Source organism: Notamacropus eugenii, chromosome 5 (genome assembly GCF_028372415.1).
Source record: "Notamacropus eugenii isolate mMacEug1 chromosome 5, mMacEug1.pri_v2, whole genome shotgun sequence".
In the NCBI taxonomy this organism is placed as follows: Eukaryota; Metazoa; Chordata; class Mammalia; order Diprotodontia; family Macropodidae; genus Notamacropus; species Notamacropus eugenii.
Genome location: NC_092876.1, coordinates 60761342 through 60770182, shown reverse-complemented (window position 1 = coordinate 60770182; position 8841 = coordinate 60761342). Strand labels below are relative to the sequence as shown.

The 8841-nt window shown below is 47.0% G+C and overlaps 1 protein-coding gene across 2 annotated transcripts in view; it reads left to right on the top strand.

Annotated features, from left to right (window-relative positions):
- The first annotated feature begins 1046 nt into the window (after nt 1-1046).
- The window catches only part of SH2D5 (SH2 domain containing 5), a 27356-nt gene continuing 19561 nt past the window's right edge, over nt 1047-8841 (top strand). The window contains exon 1 of one of the 2 annotated variants that reach the window (XM_072609162.1): nt 1047-1194. The gene's annotated coding sequence lies outside the window, so the exon portion shown is untranslated. Of the gene's footprint in view, nt 1195-1949; nt 2270-8841 lie in introns of those variants that run through there. The other variant, XM_072609163.1, reaches the window with a different exon arrangement.

Genomic DNA, 8841 nt, shown 5'->3' with positions numbered 1-8841 from the left:
ACTGAGGTCCAGAGAGGGGATTGTGATTTGTCCAAAGTCAAACAGTGGGTCGGGGTCACTATTTGTTCACAAAATCCAGTATTCCTACTAGTTGTACTTGTGCTCTGTTTAACCTAGAGAACATCCTGCCTCTATCTTTTCGGCTCTCTCACCCAGAGGGATTTCAAAATATTCTTTACTCCTAACAAGGAATTGACTTGCAGAGATGAGTCTGACCAGGCAATTTAAGTTGATAGGTACAAGGCATGGTACCAAGGGCCAATTTTTAGAACTGAGGTTCTAGAAACCTTTATCTACCTTGGATTGCAAGATCCTAGACATAGTTCTTAATCTGGTCAACCAAGATGGGCGAGAGCAGCCCTCAGAGTTCCTACTCCACCCGGCACCCAGCCCAGCTACCCAGGTAGTAGTGGGTGCGGGGTGTCGTGGAGGGAAGGTTCTATCACTCTACCGAAACACAGCATCAGCTGCCTCTTTGACCCTAGATGAGAACGCTGGCCCACGCTTCCCAGGAAATGTAGGATTTTAGAGCCCATCCAACCTGTCTCTTATCTTACAGAAGAGGATACCTAGAGATTAACAGATTGGTCCAGAGTCATGTAGATAGCAAAGGATTCGAACCCAAGTCTCCCAACATCAAATCCAATGGCTTTGTCCGGTATGTCCAACCCCCCTTTCCCAAGGCTGGCTTAGCCTCCTTCGCGAGGACCGGTGTGGCAAGGTAAGAGGAAGACAGTACCTCCGGCCCCTTTAAGGAGGACAGCTGGGGCGGGGGGGGGGGGGGGGGGGGGGGGGAGAGAATAGAAGACACATCTGTGACTAGCGGCGGTCTCCTTCCAGGCCGCGGATTGGGTGTTGCGAATCGAGGGGGGTCTTTGGCTGGCCGCAGATTAGTGGGTGAGAGGAGGGTGCTGCGGGCAGGTGATACGGTGTGTTCCTTTCCCGCGGCCACGTGGAGGAGCTCGGAGCGGGCAGAGCTGGGAGGGGAGGAGAGGGGAGCCGAGGGGAGGGGCTGGCTGGTTGGGGGCGGCCGGAGCGGGGACGTCCCGACCCGCGGAGGAGCCGCGGCGCAAAGATGCGGAGGATCCCGCCCCCGGGGAGGTGCGCACCTTGGAGACGTGCCGAAGGCAGTTAGAGCCAGGAGCTGCGCTCCGACTGGGACCCGCGGCTGAAGGCGCCGCCACCGACGCGCGAGTGAGTGGGGCCGCTTCCCGAGCTAGCGCCGGCTTCCTGTCAGCTTGTGGGGAGGGAGAGGATTCCCTGGTCCCCCAGTCCCCTTGGTCAGGCTCCCCAACCCCAACTCTGCCCATCACCCTTAGACGAGCAGGGATTGAGTGCTGAGGGCTCCAGGGAACCGGGATGGGGGGGGGGGGGGAGCGGGGGAAGGGTTCCCCGGTCTCGGTTTGCTCATTTGTAGAAGGGGAATGTGGATTGGATGATTTTCGAGGATCTTTCTAGCTTAAGGGGTCTGCAGTCCCTAAGGGCTTTCTACCCGGGAAGTGTTGGAAGCCGAGAGCTAACTATCAAGGCCACCAGTGTTACGTGTGTGCGCGCGCGGGGGTCTGCAGGGTTGCACGATCTGGTGCCTTCTGTACCAGCCGCCTTGCCCGTAGATAGAGTAAAGCAGGAACTCTTCAGCTGCCTTCCTCCCCCCCCCCCCCCCCGCCCCCGTCATCCTCACCCTTAGTGACTGGAGATTGCAGTCAATGGCGATAGCCCAAGGAAGATTGGGGGGGGGGGGGGGGGGGCAGAGGGAATTCCCAGGCTAGCCTGGCCCTGAGGCCCTCCCAAGCAATGGTTGGTTTACTTATGCTGACATTCAGGACCTGAGGAGGCACTCTGGTGGTTTCTTGCCATGTGGGGGCAGTACGGGGACTGGCCTGCGTTGGGCTGGCCTGGCATTTCACAGTGGCTGTGACTGCCCCGGGCCAGATGGCAGGGGGTGGGGGGAGAGGCCAAAGAAGGCAGCTGTTGTGCTGATCGCATCAGCTTTCGGCTCTTCAAGGTGTTCTCCAGCTTCCCTGCCTAGCCTCTGGCTGTCTCTGGGATGTGAAAAGAGGAAGGGAGGGAGGGAGGAAGGGAAGGAAGACCAGAGGCAGAGGCTATTGGTGGGAAAGGAGCTGCCTGGGTTGCTGCGAAACTGCCTAGCTCAGGAGGAGGTCATTTCTGCTCATTGAGACCAGGCCGGTGACGGCCAAATGAATTACAACTTGCTTCTCTGCACTTTAAGGTTTGCTACTTGAGGCTTCCCTCCCAAGGAATCTGTAAGGTAGGTAGTTGCATGTATGCCCATCTTAGAAAGAAGGAAACTGAGGTTGGGTGAGGGAAAATGATATGCCCATGGCCCCACTGATAAGTATCAGAACAGGAATTCAAACCCACATTTCCTGACTGGAAATCCAGCAGAATAGAAATCCTGTAGCTGCAAAGCAGGTGGAAGGCAGTGGTGGTGTTGCCTAGCAGGGGCTTCTGGTCTTTCCTCATTGGAAGCGGTACTCCCTCTCTTCAGAGCAGACTATTCCCTAACCAAGGTCAAACAGATTTAAGCTAGCGTCTGAAATTAGGCTCCTCCGCCCTGCATAGTCCAACCTGAGGGCTGCTTAGGTCCTTCCGAGGCTGACCTCTGGGGTAAGGGCAGAATGAGGTTGCTCTTGGTTTCCTTGAAGGATTTGCAAAGGAAAACAATGTCTGGGAGCAGCTAGCAGCTCTCAGCCTGGAGCCAATCTGTCTGACTTCTGTGTGCGTGTTCGCTACAAGAGAGGTGTGATCGCTTTCCGTGGCACCCGAGGTGCTGAAGGGGCCGTGTCAGCAGTACCGCCTGGGTGCGAGATTTCTCTTGTCTTGTTCTTCCTGCTTTCTCACTCCTCTCACGTCTCTCACCTCAAATCTGTCTCTTTGTCTCCCCATCTCAACTCTGCCTCTCCCTCTTCCACCTCCTCTCTCTCTCCCCCATCTCAACTCAGCCCTTCTTTCTCTCATCTTTTCTCTGCCTTTTTTCCGACCTCATTTTAACGGTTTTTCTCCAACGGGACTTTCTGTTTTCATCTTTCTCTTCCCAATCTGGACTTGCTGCTCGGTCTCTCTCTCTTCCATCTCAGTCTCCTTTTCTCTCTCAATCTTTGGTCACAAAAATAACTTACTTCCATAGCATTTTAAGGTTTTTCTCTTTATCTCTCCCCGTTTTTGCCCCAAGGTGTATTCTAAGGTCCCATGATTTCTCTCCTCTGAGACAGGGGCAGAGATCTCTCACTGAGTGACTTACCACTCTGCTTAGGAAGCTGGGGTGCATATTCTATGAGCAGACTTGTTCTTGAGGACAGGGATTATCTCATTTGGTATGTGTTTCCCCAGTACCTAACCAAGTGCTTGAAACAGAATCTCATTTAATAGATATAAATTGGTAGATTGACTGACACTTGAGATCCCCTGACAGATCAAAGCTTCTGGTTTGTCATTCAAAGTGGGGAAATTCTTTGCTTAATCTGCAGCTGGGTTTGGGCCCCAATCCTGCCATCCCCTGAGTCTCTTTCAGGGAGTTCCCTGAGTCATATCTGGAACAAGAAGCTGGGGAAGGGCCATAGAATACAGAATATTAAAACCGAAAGGGAAGCATGTGGCCTTGGACAAAGCACTTCATCTCTCTGAGCCTTACTTTCCCCGTGGATAAAATGAGAAAGTTTACCAATAAAGGCTCCTCCAACTCTAAATCTGTGATTCTGGGATCTTGGTCTGCAGAAAATTAGAACTGAGAGGGCCCTTAGAACCCAGGATGTCAGAGCTGGGAGGGACCTTAGAACACAGAATGTCAGAACTGGGATGGGCTTAGAACACAGAATGTCAGAGCTGGGAGGGCCCTTGGAACACAGGATGTTACAGTTGGGAGGGTCCATAGAACAAAGGGTTTCAGAGTTGGGGGGGGGGGCTTAGAACCCAGAATGTTAGAACTGAGAAGGCCCTTAGAAGCCGGGATGTCAGAGCTGGGAGGGCCCTTAGAACACAGACTGTCAGAGTTGGGAGGGCCTTTAAAACACAGAATATCAGAGCTGGAGAGAGAGAGAATGAGAGTTAATTGTCCGAGTTTCTCATTTCAAAAATGAGAAATTAGTATGAGGGGAGAAAGTGATTTTCTCAAGGTTGCACAGCCAATAGATCAGAGTCCGGAACTTCAATCCCAATCTTCTGATTCCTGCTTTAATACTTTGCATTCCACCCCCCCCCCCTTACATTATGCTTTACCTGCACCCACCATCCTGGGGCTTTGGAGGTAGAGGGGATATCTTTTTCATTCCTCAGCAGCCTCCTCCTCTTCTTCAGGCCCTGAAGGAATAGTCTTTCTGAACTGACCTTCTGGTGGGAATGGAGGATGCCTGTTTCCATCTTTCTGCTTCTCCTGTTCTGATCTGAGGAAAGCAGGCGATAATATGACTCACAGTTATTGGTTACTTTAAGGTTTATAAATCACTATCCTTAGAACAGCCTGGTGAGACAGATGTTTATGTATTGTTATCCCCATATTATAGAACGCTTAAGGTGAAATATCTGTCTGAGTTAGGATTCGAAACCATTCCTTATGATTGTAGCCTAACATCTTGGAGACTTTCTTGGGGTATGAGGGAGTGGGTTTATTCATCATGAATTCCTCCTTGCAGAAGGCACATACATACCCTTTTCCTGGGTACAGGTAGGAATTTCCAAAAATTCCAAAACTGAGGAGAATTGGTTTCTTGGAGGGGAAAGGTGCTTCATGGAAATCAGGGAAGTCTTTGTAAAGATGGAATTCTACATTGAGATTATAAAGCAACGAGATTGGCTTGGTGTGGTGAGGCCATCTGTAATCCCTAGTCCTGGGGCCTGAGGCTAGCGAACCACTTAATTTGAGGAGTTCTGAGTTGCAATGGGAGTCTTCCCTAAGTTCAAAATTAACATGGGAAACCCTTGATGGGAATGGAGAGGCAGGGTACTACCAGGATGCCCAAGAAAAGTCTGACTTGCCCAAGTCTGAAATAGAATATGTTATTAATGGGATCTGGCCTTCGCGTCTCTAGTCTGGTCATGGTAGGGCAACTGAGTCTCTAAAACAAAGCAAAACAAAAGCCAAAAGACTGACTTCCTTAAGCTTCCCAATGAACTCAGTTCCTCTTCTGATAATGTGAAATCACAGCTGAGGTGAGGAGGAGGTAGGGATGGGAAGGGACCCTGACTGAGCTGAGGAACATAGAGCTCACTGTGTCCCTCAAGTTGGCATATCAATCAGAGTTTGGGATGTTTATAGAAATAGGAGGAAAATTTGGGGAAGAAATAATTTCTCTCTAAATTTAGCCAGGGGTAGGGATGGATAGGAGGGAGGTCAACCAGACTGTTGTAGTGTAAAGAATACTGTATTGGAAGTCAAGAGTTGTGTCTGAGATCAGGAAGAGGAATCTTTGTGATTCCGGTACTAGTACTCTATGTATTATGGTGCTTTCTAGCTGCCCTTGGAAGTCAAGAGATCAGGGACCAAGTCCTGTTTGTGCCAAATGTGTCTGGGTCTCCAAGGTTTTTGGTCATTTGTTTTATTTTGTTTGAAATTCAACATTGTTTGGAAGTGAGGAAGAGCCATGGATCTGGAGTCAGATGATGCAGCCATATATGACCTTGAAAGGAAAAGACTGGAAGACTTGGGTTTGAAAGTTAATCCTCTATCCTCTGTACCCAGAAAAGCTCCCTGTGGGTACATAACTCAGACATAAAGAGTGTCATCATAACAAATGAGAGAAGCAAGGATGGCAATACATTTCAGATCCTCTTCTCAGGGGAAGGTTCATGACTGAACAGATCCCAGAAGAAAAAATAGATCATTTTATTATATAAAATGAATTGTTTTTTGCACAAACAAAACCAATGCAACTAAAATTAGAGGTTAACTAGGGGGAATCTTTGCAAGACTAAGAACCATTCTCCAATTCATAAATGGTCAAGAGCCATATAAAAAAATGTTCCAAATTACTAACAATTAGAGAAATGCAAATTAAAGCAACTCTGTGGTTCTATGTAGAACTCATCAGATTAGAAAAGTTGACGAAAAAGGGACTCAAGGGACTATGGGAAAACAGGCACAATAATGCACTCTAGTGGAACTGTGAATTGGTCCAGCCATTCTAAAAAGCATCTCAACCTGTCCAAACCGTTACCCTTTAACACCTAATACCCTAGACCTATACCCAAAGAAGTCAAAGAAAGAGGAAAAGGGTCAGTATATACCAAAATATCCCTGCCAGCTCTATTTGTATGGTAAATAACTGGAAACTAAGGGGATGCCTATCAACTGCGGAATAGCTGAACAAATTGTGGCATATAATGATGAAAGGGACAGTTTCTGACAGACTTGGAAAGACTCGTATGAACTGATGCAGAGTGAAGTGAACAGAAATAAGAGAAAAATGTGTATAATGATGACAGAATCAAAACTTAATGACCCACCATGATTCCTGAGGATTCATGCTACCGATCTCCTGATGGAGGAGAGATGTGCCCAGGATGCAGATTGAGACGTAGAGAGTTTTTGAACATAGCAAATACAGAGCTTTGTTTTGCATATGTGTTGCCAAAAATATAAGTTGCTTTAATCCCTTAATTATATCTTTGTGACTTTGGGCAATAAATCACAACACTTATTAAACTCTTACTGTATGACAGGGACATGTGCTGTGCACTGGAGATACAAAGACAAAATTGAAATAGTCCCTGCTCTCAGGGAGTTTACCTTCTATCAGAAAAAGGGCAAATCGCTTGCTTCCCTGGTTTTTCTCATGTAAACTTAATGGAAATCTGGTTGGAATTACAGGACTTGAGTGAAAATTCTGTCTCTGATGATTGCTACCTCTGTGATCTTAGACAATCACAACCTCCCTGAGCCTCAGTTTCCTTCATCTGTCCAATATGGAGTTTGATTAGATGATCTCTAAGGTCCCTTCCAGTTCTTAATTTATTAACAAATCATTTCTCTTTGCTGAGGCTTCCTTTCCTTCAAACTCGATCAGCCGATAAGCATGTATTAAATATATACTATGTGCTGGGCTCTAGAGACACAGAGACAAAAAAATTAAACAGTTTCTACCCTCAAGAGGTTTACGTTATGCCTTAGGAGACATACATACAGTGTGTTTGTGTGTGCGCACACATATGGAGCATATAGAGAAAATAAATATGATAGTGTGGGGAGAGGGTTCCTACAGGAGAGGGTACTTGGATTGTAGGGTGCATGGAGGGAAGAGAAGACTGGAAATGGCAGGGGCTAAGGTATGAAGAGTTCTCACTGCCCAACAGGGTTTAATATCTGATCCTAGAGGTAAAGGGGAACCTCTGGAGTTTATGGAAGGGGGAGGTGATATCAGACAGGTGCTTCAGGAAAATCAGCTGGACAGCTATGTGGAGAATGACAGGATGGGGGAGATAGCCATTAGCAGATTGTTGTGACAGTCCAAGTGAAAAGCTATGAGGACTTGAATGAGGTGGTGTCCCTTCGAGGGAAGAGGAAAGGATGTAAGTGAGAGATGTGGAAGAAAAAAGTTGACAAGATTGGGGATCCTTTGATTGCATCCGTTGGAGAATTACTGAGAAAGTTGTAGTGTGTGAATGTAATGGAACACTATTGTTCCCTAAGAAATAATGATTAGCAGGCTTTCGTTAGCAGGATTTCAGAAAAATGTGGAAGGACTTACATGAACTGATGCTGAGTGAAGTGAGCAGAACCAGGAAAACATTGTACGTAGTAACAGCAACATTGGGCGATGACCAACTTTGATAGACTTAGCTCTTCTCAGAAATGCAGTGATCTAAGATAATTCCAGAAGACTCATGATGGAAAATGCTATCCACATCCTGAGAAAAAACTATGGTGTCTGAAGGCAGCAAACTATTTTCACTTTTTTTGTTTTTTGGTTCTCATGGGTTTTCCATTTTGTTGTGATTATTCTTTCACAATGTGACTAATGAGGAAATATATTTAATATGATTGCACATGTATAGCCTAAAAAAAGAAGATTGGGCATTGATTGGCTCTGTGGGGTAAGAGTGAATAGTTGAGGGTGACAGAAAAGTTGGGAGCCTGAGTGATGGGAATCCATGGTGATAGGGATATTTGGAAGTGAAGAGGGTTTGGGGAGAAATAAAGAGTTCTGTTTCAGACATGTTGCGTAGGAGATGTCTCCAGGATACCCAGTTCGAGATTGTCCAGTGGGCAATTGGTGATGTGAGACTGAAGTTTTATAGAGAGGTTAGGGCTGGAAATATAGATCTGGTAATCATCTGCAAAGAGAGGATTCTATTATCCTGGAGAAGAGATAACAAAACAGACTTCCTCCTTCTCCCCAGAGAGATGGGAGAAACTATAGGACAAGTTATTATAGGCATTATCAGATGAGGTTTCTATATTGGAGGTTTTTCTTCATCATTTTTCCGTCATGACAAGGGAGGATTCTCTTTCTGCACAGATAAGTGGCAAACAACTGTGATAGAAAACAAAGAAAGCAGTAAAGCATGTACAAATGACCTGAAGGGGGTGAGGTCAATGATCTCTAAGCTCATCTTTCAGTTCTAAAGCCTTGGTTCTATGACAGTTTATCTGGGGAGGGGTTCTCCTGCATTTCTCATTTGTGGTTCCCTTTGCCTCCACTGCCAGAAGCCACCATGTTACTGTGTCCCAGTATTTGCTGCTCAGTAGATCAGTCTTTGGCTCTTCTCTGGGCTATGGGCAGTCCTCCCAGTCAGTAGAGGCTGGGATAAGGAGTTGGTTGTTTTCCCCAGACTGATAACTACAGACCCTTGAGTCTGGGGTAAAATGGGCAAAGTTAACTTCAACCT